Genomic DNA, 12,946 nt, shown 5'->3' with positions numbered 1-12,946 from the left:
GAACGACATACCCAATATTTCTTTAAAAGTTCAAGCGATAAAGTATGAAAAAAAACACACAAAGGGCAAATGCTGTCATATTTTAGATATTGAAAACATTCCCATTCAGTTACTAGAGCAGCAAGGATAACTGGGATGGTGATAGAGAATACACTAAAAATCAGTTGATTTTCAGTTGCATTTTTCGGTGTGGCCTGAAAACCCCGATAATCTAATTCAAGTACTTCAAAATTGCAATATTTTACATGGGCAAAGCTTACTTCCTTCCCGAATCGGCTCTACTAAATCAACTCGACATTCGATTCCTTCCGACAGCACTCTCTCAGACAGGCATACATCCCGAAAAGGATGTTTACTACGCCAATAAACTTTTCAGCAAGGTAACCTCTGGCGCTGTATGCACAGAAACCCACTTTCTACAATTTCACTCCAGTCAACAGAGACTGCCGTGTGTTCCTGAAACCACGAAAGGCCTCGAAAGCTTTGCTTCGTGTAGACTGGAGGCGGTCGTATGTACATGCGTAGAATAGAATATACAATTAGGACAAAAGCCCAGCACTGGGACCTATGAGGTCATTCAGCGCTGAAACGGAAATCGAGAGTAAAAAGATTTGAAAGGTGTAACAGGAGGGGAAACTTGCAGTTGCATATGAAACAATTGTTAGGAGAGGGTTGAAAAGTAAGATGTAAGAGAGATTTTGAACGGAGATACAACACAAGGAATGATTCGGGTTGCAGCTGCGGGCCAAAGGGGTAAGTTTATGTGTACAACACAAAATCCGAATCTCCCAACAGCACCTGAAGGGCTAGATTGATTCACGAATCCCCCAGAAGAAAGCCCGGCAATTAACCAGCGTCAGAATTCCGTGAGACCAGCAACCCATCAATGCGATAGCCTTTGGCTGTCGAGTCCTTTGGATTACCTCAATCCATTACGGGCTAATAACGATCAATCAATCCTCCGCTGACAACTACCGGCTCGACTGAGCCTTCCAAGAATCTCAGGTCATTTGTTACTGACTGAATGGTTGCCTGCCTTCGTTACAATGGCGTTGAACTACAATGTAATGAGAACTTTCCAAATTCTCAAAGAATGAATGACTGAATGCCGTCAGTACCGCAAGAAATGGCAATTGTGAGCAAGAGTGAGACATTCTCAATACACATGACAGCAGTATTTAGTCATGTCACCCAGTGGCTTGTAAACCCTGGATCCCAAAAATGGCCAGCCCGAATGTAATTCTGTAAGCAAACACTCTCTCTCTCTCTCTTATAGTATCTGATATCTTCATGTCACTTTAAAGTGATATAGCCTATGCAAACACGGGGTGGTGAGTAGCACATTGTAACATACAGAGAGAGAGAGAGAGAGAGAGAGAGAGAGAGAGAGAGAGAGAGAGAGAGAGAGAGAGAGAGAGAGAGAGAAATAAAGTGAAAGTTATAAATTCGATGGTAATTGCTACGAAGCCACTTAAAATTATGCCTCTTCCTCAACTGCAGAGTATCTCATTTGCATGCAACACCAATTCAAGCTATTTAAGGAGACGAATAAGAGGCGAAAACCACAGAAAAATAAGTGGGTAATATGACACAGAGCTCTTGCACTATGTAATCAAGAGTTAACTATCTAATTACTACACTACACAATAGTAACCACCCAAAATATGTGTATGTATGTATGTATTTAAGTATATACCAGCACATAATATTATACTTACATTTTTACTGATTTATTACCTGGTTAATTTATCTGTTTTTCTGTTAACTGATCTCTTCTGTATTTCCTATTACATTCTGTTACTTCTTTCGAATGAACATAACATTCTGTTACTTCTTTCGGATGAACATAATATTCTTTGGAAGCTTGAATTTCAAGCCAGTGGCCGCTGTGGGCTTGGGTCTATATGAACAGAGTTCATCTAATGAATAATAATAATAATAATAATAATAATAATAATAATAATACAGCCTTCCTATTCAACAAAAGTTGCCTAAAAGAGGGTCTTTTCCTTCTTAATATATATATATATATATATATATATATATATATATATATATATATATATATATATATTATATATATATATAATATATATATATATATATATAATAATAATAATAATAATAATAATAATGTAACGTATATACGGCATGTCTATCCTTGAAACAACTGAAGTTACTGAGTCAATCTCATAACAGAAATCCCCCATGAGGGTAAAACCAGCGCTTGAAAGAATGTACCCTCAGCAATCAATGACGACATAATTTATAAAAACCAGAGGGGGGGGGGGACATCGTGAGAGAGCCCACTTGCTTCACCGCAGAACCCAATTTCATATACGGCCAGCCCACATGGGAGTGATTTTTATTCCTTACTGAGGGTAGCAATTTTCAAGCGAAATTCCTCATGGCTCAGCGGAGGCAGGGAGGGAGGGAGAGAAGACTGGAGGGAGAGAGGGACGGTAAAACAAGTTCCGATCGCGAATGACGTCAAATCCGGCGAGTTCGGGGGGAAAAAAAAGTTAACTCCAGGGATTTACAAGCTGAGATAAATTTTTTTTTTTAAATTCTTCCAAGTGCAAATTCCTTTTTAGTTTCGCGACCAATGTACAAAAAAGGATTATCGAAAATCCCATGTAAACTAATGGAAACTCGAATTGTTCATTGAGAGAGAGAGAGAGAGAGAGAGAGAGAGAGAGAGAGAGAGAGAGAGAGAGAGAGAGAGAGAAGCAGCACATACCACGACTGGTATGAATATGTAATAGAGAGTACTTATGGAAGAGCTATACAGTGTGCCACTTGTTGCATCTCCTCGGGGAAGCTTAACTGCCTCTCTTAACGAAATTAGAGTTTTATACACTGACTGACTGACTGACTCAGAGACTGACAGTGGAAGCGACTGACTGACTGACTCTGAGACTGACAGTGGCAGTGACTGACTCAGAGACTGACAGTGGCAGTGACTGACTCGGAGACTGACAGTGGAAGCGACTGACTGACTGACTCAGAGACTGACAGTAGCAGTGACTGACTGACTGTGGCAGTGATTGACTGACTGATTGACTGATTGTGGCAGCGATTGACTGACTAACTGACGTCGACGTCAATCATAGTTTAAGGATCAATTCCTCAGCTGAATGGGGAGATCCCTCTTCACTTGCGCAACAAGAACTGAAAGGACCTACTTGCCTTACGCCACGGGAGAAAAAAAAAAACTTCAAGGCCATGCAGGCGATCAAGCAAAGGATAATACCTCACGAGAGAGAGAGAGAGAGAGAGAGAGAGAGAGAGAGAGAGAGCGTACACCACGGCGTTGGAGAGGACGCCTGGTTGTTGGAGATGCGTCGTTTGGTGGTGGTGGTGGTGGTGGTGGAGGAGGAGAGAAGAGGGAGTTTCGTGACCTTGGGAGAGGCCTTAGGAAGCAGAGTTCCGGCTGAACAATAGGTAATTTTCGATCGAGTTACCTTTCCATTTCCTCTCGGAATTCGTAATGGTCGTCAATTGCGCTTCCCCCGAAACGAGGACAAAACAGGAAGGGTAATTATCGGAGCGAAGGCATCTGGTGGTGCTGGTGGAACCCGCCACAGCGACCGTCCACAGCATAACAAAAGAAACAGCGAGCTGTGTTAAGGGTACGACACGCCCCCACCTCCTTCGCAGCAAGGTCTCCGGAATGTAGCATTCAATAGGCTTGGCTTTTTCGTAAGCTACGATAGAGCCCCCGAACATGATCTTTTGAAACTCAACATCTACGTTCCTGGAGTGTTAGGCGAATTTACACACACACACACACACACACACACACACACACACACACACACACACACACACACACACACACACACACACACTTTTTGTAAAGACTCGTTTCATTGTATGTAGTTGGTCTGAAAATGTCTGAGAGTCAAGAAGAAAGATCCGGCACTTCGCTGTTTCAATTTCCTCGTGGCCATATAACCTGTTTATTGCTTACATTCTATATCACGTTGTTATAAGCGCGAGTCAATAATATATATATATATATATATATATATATATATATATATATATATATATATATATATATACATACTAATGTGTGTGTAATTAACAGCAAACAAAGAAATGTACAACAATAAAACATACATTAGCACTGAAAGCCAGACTTTGCCTCGACAGCATTGTAAATACGACCAAAAATTAACAAATCACTTGACGCCAACTCGCCCTTTAACAAGTCCATCCCCACCCCATCCCCGCTCGTCGATACGGACTTGAGGTCAAATGAGTGCATACCCAATACGGGTCATGGATGGAAATCCTTGATCCACTGACCCTTTGCAGAGCGAAGCAGGGGTATGTGAATGATAAGGGAGAAACTTGCCACATTCATCCATGAACTCTTCCTTTTTTTTTTATTTCATGACGGGATCAGCAGACTGAACTCTGTGTGTGTGTGTGTGTGTGTGGTGTGTGTGCAGACTGAACTGTGTGTGTGTGTGTATATATGTATGTGTATGCATATGTATACAGTATATATATAAATATATATATATTAAATCTCTCTCTCTCTCTCTCTCTCTCGTACATAAGTGCTCCTATTGTATGTTATTTTCTGATTATATATATGTTATTGGTTACATTATTATTTATGATTATAAATATATATATATATATATATATATATATATATATATATATATATATATATATATATAAATATAATGTGTGTGTATATTACATATATATAATAAGAAAATACTGTAACAAACAGGAACACGTATGCATATGAGAGAGAGAGAGAGAGAGAGAGCAGAGAGAGAGAGAGAGAGAGAGAGAGAGAGAGAGAGAGAGAGAGAGAGAGAGAGAGAGAGAATAACAACAACAAAAGGGCGCCGTCATGTTCGGGTGTCCTGTGTCCTCCTGTCCCCACCCACCACCAAATTGTCCCGCAGGAGAGTCCTACGCCCACCCCCGAAAGAGGATCTGCGTAGTTTAGCAAACGGTCAATTCGCAGACTTCGCTCAAGGCCGCCCATAATGTGAGAGAGAGAGAGAGAGAGAGAGAGAGAGAGAGAGACTACCTTCATGCTCTTATCATACCTATTTATACTGGAATAAGGAGAGAGGGGGGAGAGGGAGTTTAGAGGTAAATGTTATCTGGTTTTTGTTGTTTGTGTTGTGGTCAGAGTGATATGAAGATGGCGTATTTACGTTTTATGACGTAAATATTCCTTTGTTATTCCCTACAATAATATACATAAAAATTCCCGATTCAAGACTATATATATAGATATATATATATATATATATATATATATATATATATATATATATATATATATATATATATATATATATATATATACACACACACACGACAATACTTCAAGCTAACATCAAGCAACGCTGACAAATTTTGCTGCTAAATTCTGCCACAAAAAGCGCACCAGTAACTTTAAAACGGCCATTACGTCTCTTAGTTAAGCCATTTGACCTTTCACAGGCTTTAACATCCAGGAAGGGTATATATTTTGAAGGGGATGGATACAGCAAGCCTACTGTACACTCACGCTGAAACTGCTACAAGACACTAAACGAATGATTCACAAGGAGCGAGTCTCAAAATCAGACGCCTATCTGGAAACACTATGGGAAAACGCGTCTTTTTGGCAAAAAAATATATAGACTGGCTGCTAATACTCAAATTTCCATAATATACATCAATATTAATGGACTGCGCACACACTGAAAATCGAAAGTCCATTTTACTTGCGTGTGACTGGCTATCCTCTGGCCGAAATATTCATCAAGATTCAATAGGCCTTGGTACTAGTCTTTACGTTGTACATCAGTTTCTACTAACACCATAATATTCTTTGGGAGCTTGAATTTCAAGTTAATGGCCCCTTTTGTGGGCTTGTTCCATATGAATAGGGTTCATTTTTTTTAATAATAATAATAATAATAATAATAATAATAATAATAATAATAATAATAATAATAATAATAATAGTCTGAATGACTGACTACTCCTCCCTCCCCTTAAATAAAAAGCAAAAGAGGCCTTCTCGAGATTCTGGTATGGAAAAGGTCATCAAGGAAACTTGCAAACTTTCCCCAGGGTCAAAACTGCTTGCTTAAATAACTAGGGTAGCCCTAGACTAAAACTCCCCCATGAGCCTGAGAAATCAGCAGCAGGTTAATCAGCAGTCAAAAGCATAACAGCCGCGGAATATCTGGGAATACTAAACCCCGAGGAAAGTCAAACCAAATGAAGTTCTCTGGATCAGGCTTGGTACATACAAGAAGGTTCAAAGGAAAATGTCCGGTTTGAAAGAACATACGACGCTCAATTTATACAGATATCAAAAATTTATATTATTCTGTGCACTAGATCGAAGAATTCCATTCTCATAAGTCAGTTCTCTCAGTTACTGGAACATGAAACAAATACTTAAACTAGGAATCATTAGCCTAACGGGCAGACACGAACCATGCCGTTAAAATCCCACTTCATCTTCCACCGGGAAAAACGAATCTTTAAAACGATGAACTGTCGCCATTGTTTCTAACACTGAGGCCGAGTAAGAAAAAAAATCTTTCCTTACATAAAATCAACCCCTGCATTCATTATTCACCAACTCACCAGCAGGATAAACAAATACGACGGTCACCAGTTCCAAACCTCGCAAGGAAACCAACCCCAAAACACTGGCTATATGCTAAAACAGTCAACTGTCCCGGATGTCCGTCCGCCGCTGGGAGTAGACCGGTACCAGCGAACAAATCTAGCGAACACTTGCCTATGCCAGCAGTGTTATGGAAATGAATCGCGAATGCACCAAACTGACCTTCGCCTATTAATTCGTGGAATACCTTGCATCTAATCAAACGAACGATTTGCATTGAATTGCGGACTCATACCAAGCGAATGTAACGGTTAATGATTATAGTCATTTGCATACTGCTGTGATATTACGTCCAGTACAATGCTGCTAAGCGCTTCAGGTTTGGCGGCCTGAGTTATTGCATATAATTAGCAATGCGCTCGCGAATCTTGGGGCGAAAGTGAGCATGGAAATTCTTTCATAAAATACACAGCAGCTTTTATCTAATTGTGGGCCGTGCCTCAATTACTAAACTGGGCAGCGACGTCGTCACTCAACTGTTTGGGCCACAAGAGTTGAATAGCACTGCGGGAGACTGGGCATAACAATACTGTCGAGAATCTCTCTCTCTCTCTCTCTCTCTCTCTCTCTCTCTCTCTCTCTCTCTCTCTCTCTCTCTCTGGAATAGGCACGAATTTCACAAGTGAAGTTTTTAAAACACCCCCTCGAAAAAAATTTCTTTTGACCTGACTGGACACCTGAATGACCTCAGACAGGCAGCTGACCTCTTGGGTGGCGATCGATGATTAAAATGGCCAAAGATGATTGCGTTCAACCCCTCCTCTTACCCAACCCCCTCCCGTCCCCTTCGCGTGTCAAGGAATAATCTTACTTTCTGTTACTTGTCGATAGAGCAGTGGACTCCAAGGAGTCATTTTGAAGGAGGTTATACAAAGCCACAGGTAGCAGCAGTTCCTTGAAACAGTATCATAAGATTTTATTCAAATGTTTTCAGAGAATTCTACATAAAAACGGATAATTAGGAGGGTAAATCAGACTAAACATTAATCGCGACAGGTGGCATACTTCTACCTGGAGAGAGAGAGAGAGAGAGAGAGAGAGAGAGAGAGAGAGAGAGAGAGAGAGAGAGAGAGAGAGAATCTTATGAGTATCTTGTGGAGACCCTTCGGTTTTGATTGATGGTACAGTATAATCTTTAACAGCAGATGAAAACTCACGTCTGTTCTCTTTCTCTCTCTCCACACCATTTGACCTACAACTAGGTAATATAAAAATTCAAGACTAGAGACCCATCGACAATTGCAAATACGAACACACCAGCAACAGCCATGAATTCTGCAATGACTCACAATTAAATATTGATACGCTACGTCTTGGAATGTCAACATCTACAGACAGAAGTCCAACGACCTTTCATGCCTATACTACATTATGAATCGGTGACTAAGATGTTATAGTCAGCACCATGATCTGGGGGCGTCCATTGCTTCACCATAGCATCAAAAGACCGTGTTCATAGAAGCGAGAACTAGCCCTGCAATACGTAGTAACAGATGGGATTTGAGAGAGAGAGAGAGAGAGAGAGAGAGAGAGAGAGAGAGAGAGAGAGAGAGAGAGAGAGAGAGAGAGAGAGAGAGAGAGTAATCATGACCATGTGGGAACAGCGTCGCCATAACTGAAACGTTAGAAATCACAGAATGACTGTGGTTTGGCACCAGACATGGCCTAGTCTCAATGGTAATTGTGATCGAAAGATCCTAATAACTGATGTACAGTATTCAATATTCAGAAATCCTTGCTGACGTTGCTGTAGTCCCAATTTTTCGTCATTCAACAAGAACCTGGCATTCAATTATCTAAAAAATAAAAAAAAAGGTGGAAATCTCCTAAATGTAGGTCTTCCATGTAGCGTAATCCTAACAAGCCGGGAAACCACGCACATATGCATGAGACGCCGTGACAAGTTGGCTAAGATTCCAAGACTACTGGTGATCAGTTGTGGTGTGGTTCCGTACTGGTAGCGTGGATGGGATCTACGGTTGTGTCTGGGGACGGGGAGGGGGAGGGGGTCTTATAAGCGTGAGGGGGTGGGGGGGAAGGAGGGGTGAGTGTAACCATAGGGGGTATGACACCCAACTAACCAACCACATGTGAAGGCCGACAACGCAACACCTGTTGCTGTCTCATCTACAACGGTTCGAAAATAGCTCTTCGTCGTCGGGTAACTAGTATGCAAGTCAAATCATAAATGAGTGTTAATGATCGCTCTTGCGGGGTCGCTAAACACTCGGTGAGGGAATGTGAGCCGTTAAGATGTGGAAGTAAAATTCCATTCAAAGCAATGGGTTTATTCTGCGGAAAAATATCATCATACCTTACTGCTGTCATTGCATAAGCTGACGGGCATGGTCAAATACACTGTAAACTTCCCCGAATGCATACTACGTAAAATCTGCAGTTTATTAAAATCGAAAAAAACTATTCATATTACAATAGCTACTGTTAATATTAACCCTCTGAGCGACATAAATAACATGGAGTAACCAGAAGTAGCAATTGTTAACTTCCACTGGAGAGAGAGAGAGAGAGAGAGAGAGAGAGAGAGAGAGAGAGAGAGAGAGAGAGACGCGTGTGCACTTAAATGTATGTACTTCCAAACATTTAATTTTTTATCGTTCCTTACGATTTCCTTTCTGCTACAGTTTCATGTAAAGAACATTACAAATGTATGGTACAGCCTACAGTCGCCTGAGTTTCTTCAAGTGTCAAAACCTAAAGAAATAAACTGAGGACGCTAAGCAGGTAAAGGAGGCAGAAAGAAGACATCTGCTCGCACCGGACACTGTGGTAAGGGCGTAAGTAGTCTAGAGAAAAAGAGAGGGGGAGGGGGGGGAGGGAGGGGGAGGGGAGGGGAGGGAGGAGGGAGGGGGAAACTGGAGGCAAGGTCTTGCTGGAGGTATGCAGCAACTGCCAAGGAGAAACTTTCCACTTTCCCGCCAACCGCTTGCTCCCAAGTACGCCGCCAGTATTGAAGCCGTACATTCATTGGCCTCTACAAAGTTCGTATCCAAAATTTGACTTGGTGTGGAAGATTTGGAACTGTCATCAAGACGGGAAGTGATACAATCCATCTCATCGCAATATGCCGTCTTATGAAATGTCAAATGAAGCTGGTGTCACAAGCGCACACCCACTTGCGTTTCGCCGCCAAAGTGCACCGAAGGGCTAATGCTAACTTTGGTTAGTAGCAAACTGAAGTCCCGCATGCTGAGTCGTCGTGTGAAATTAGATTTGACAAATATACACGACTTAATGACTACAGATGCTCTATCATAACAAGAATTCAAACAACGCCTTAAAATCCATTACGTTTTCTTCTGAAAGCGCGTAAAGTCCATGTTTATTAAATACTAGGCAACATTCAACACATTGAGGAAATTTCAATCATGTATGTATACGGAGTGTGATATTTAACAAGTATAAAAGATAGGATCAGGCTTGAAAGGCTAAAGTGGCAGGATCTGAAAGGAAATCCGGTGAGGAGAGGAAGGATTTCCCAACCGCTGTTACACACTTGGCGGGAAACTACAATCCAACCCTCCTCCCCCCCTCAACCCAACAATGCGCCCCAGCAGCGATCCACTACCCAATCCCGGGGAACCTAGCGACCTATAAAATTAGGCCATGTTCTGATTTTTTATTCGAATTAAAAAAACAAAAACAAATCGACGATAAAAATAAGATCACGAGTTTCTAAGGCCCTGGATTCTAATACAAAAGGATATTTTACCACAGAGCGGTAGGTAACAGTTATCTCACATACTACAAAAAAGAAACTTGTTTTCTTGCAGATAGGAAACTTTCAACCGACGAAGTTTTGTGACTGAAAAAAAAAACCGACTTAATTAACGGAGTGTTCCTTTAAAGACACGTTTCAATCGCGTTTTCATATACACTTCTCTTCATGAGAGAGAGAGAGAGAGAGAGAGAGAGAGAGAGAGAGAGAGACTTGATGGCCGGAGATGCATCTACCTATGACGACGAATCTATAATCGAGCTTCGAGTTACCAGCATCCCTCATCCACTGCCAGAACAACAAATTTAGATTGGAAAATGGCCACATACGGAATTCCCGTAGCTGAAGCATAAAGTATTTATCTCCTCGCAAAACGTAAACAAAAGAAAGAAATCAGTGTGTGTCAAATCCCATTCCACGAAAAGCCAGAATTGTTCTTCACGTGAAGACAACAACACACACACACACACACACACACCGGGTTGGCCTGACCACCAACCACCTTCAAGGCGAACGGCTCCCAAAGCACGATTTCTCAACACGGCAATCACGCGCTCGCTCGCAAAGCAACTCGGCGAAGGTGACGCGGCGGACAAGGAAACTCTACTTCGGAGAAAACGACATTCGCGGTAAAGTCACGGCATGAAATGTATTTATTGATGAGGCTTGATTCCTTCTTAAGCTATTGGAACCACTGCTTCTATAAACCAAGATGGTGTACATGGGGGGATTTCCAAGCATCATTTGAACGGGGCAGTTTAATTAACGTTGGAAGATCATTTTTTTTAACTACAAACTCTGGCATAATATCTTTCTCTCTCTCTCTCTCTCTCTCTCTCTCTCTCTCTCTCTCTCTCTCTCTCTCTCTATATATATATATATATATATATATATATATATATATATATATAATATATATATATATATACGTTATTTCTTTCAAGGTTCCTAAGAGTTTCACAGAGGAAATGACAACACACCCAACTACAATACGGTCGAACGATCTCGTCATCCAAGCCCAGATTTTCGAAGAATTCTGCCGCAACTATACAGCGATAAGAAGGAAATTGTTAGGCATTTACAAACAAATAATAATAATCATTCTGATAGTATTGGTAAAGCTCTCTCTCTCTCTCTCTCTCTCTCTCTCTCTCTCTCTCTCTCTCTCTCTCTCAGGGTAAGAGGATTCCCACTGACGAAATCTGACACCGATAGACGGCATAACTTCATGCGTATCTATACGTATGACAAAACTAACTTCCCTTAGCCGTGTAGAAAGAGCTGCAATGAAAAGATGCGCGTGACACACTGTAGTTCCGATACTTAGCCCGTAAGGAACGGAGTAGACTATAGAATTTAGGCCAAAGGCCAAGCACTGCGACCTATGAGGTCATTCAGTGCTGGAAAGGAAACTGAGAGTAGGTAGGTCTGAAAGGTGTAAGAGGGGGAAAACCCTAATCAGTTGCACTATGAAATAAATGTTAGGAGAGGGTGGATAGCAAAATGGAAGAAAGATATGAATGGAGGTACAGTAAAAGGGAACGATAATAACCATACAGGAATTAAGACGAAGTCTTTAAAAAGATTGTCAGGTAGTTCAATATTCAACAACTGTTTTTAAGAGTGGCCGTTTGATAATGACCGGAGATGACAATTTTATTTCAAAAATTTTTCTCTCCTCTCTTAACATTTGTAACTTTCCTTTTTTTTATTATACTGTAATCACCTGAAGAGAAGACCAGTTGGTCTTGAAACTGCAGAAAATTTTAACGTTTTTCACATGTTTCCAAAATACAACGGGATTTTCATTTGTTTTAAGTCCTCACAGACTCGATGCTCTTTTCCTAGAGACAACATTGCTACAACAATGTATTACACCCAACACATAAGTTCCTAGTGTCCTCAAAAAGAGTGAAAACACTGACAAAACATCTCGACTATGTCAAGTCGACAATGACAAAAAATGTACACGACATTTTAAAGCAACGAGTAGCTCTTGCCTTTTACAAGCTGAGACAATTAAAAGCGTTTGATGTAATTAGATAAGATGAACATAATCACAGGTTTGACAAAAATGAAGAAATTCATGGATACCGTTGCACACTAATTATGGCTGAAATTTAATTAGCAATTCTTAAGAACATGAAAACACAGATGAAAGCGCTACATCACTGAAGAGAATGAGTGAACGAATACTCAAGCTACTGAATACAATACAGCAATATAATACAAAGCACTGTATGAATATTAAACACCCACCGGACTTGTTCTCGACAGGGCCAAGGTTATACGAGTTTTCTTTTTCGTGAATTGAGGTCACATCGTTTTACGACATATATATATATATATATATATATATATATATATATATATATATATATATATATATATATATATATATATATATATATAATACAGAAGTATATGTATTTGCACCCATCAAAATATATCTCTATCGGCCACCTCACTTTAAATGTGGAAGCGAAAAGACTGTAAATAAAACTGGCCAATTTATATGGCATCGATTTAAAACAAGGAAT

At 40.5% G+C, this 12,946-nt stretch overlaps 1 protein-coding gene across 8 annotated transcripts in view; it reads right to left on the bottom strand.

Annotated features, from left to right (window-relative positions):
• LOC136845048 (phosphatidylcholine:ceramide cholinephosphotransferase 1-like) overlaps window positions 1–12,946 on the bottom strand; it is a 274,371-nt gene that overhangs the window by 13,787 nt on the left and 247,638 nt on the right. The window contains exon 1 of one of the 8 annotated variants that reach the window (XM_067114787.1): window positions 6,628–6,783. The exons of the other annotated variants lie outside the window; for them this stretch is intronic. The gene's annotated coding sequence lies outside the window, so the exon portion shown is untranslated. Of the gene's footprint in view, window positions 1–6,627; window positions 6,784–12,946 lie in introns of those variants that run through there. 8 annotated transcript variants of the gene reach the window in all.

This window comes from Macrobrachium rosenbergii, chromosome 13 (assembly GCF_040412425.1).
Source record: "Macrobrachium rosenbergii isolate ZJJX-2024 chromosome 13, ASM4041242v1, whole genome shotgun sequence".
In the NCBI taxonomy this organism is placed as follows: domain Eukaryota; kingdom Metazoa; phylum Arthropoda; class Malacostraca; order Decapoda; family Palaemonidae; genus Macrobrachium; species Macrobrachium rosenbergii.
This window is presented reverse-complemented; position numbering and strand designations above follow the sequence as displayed.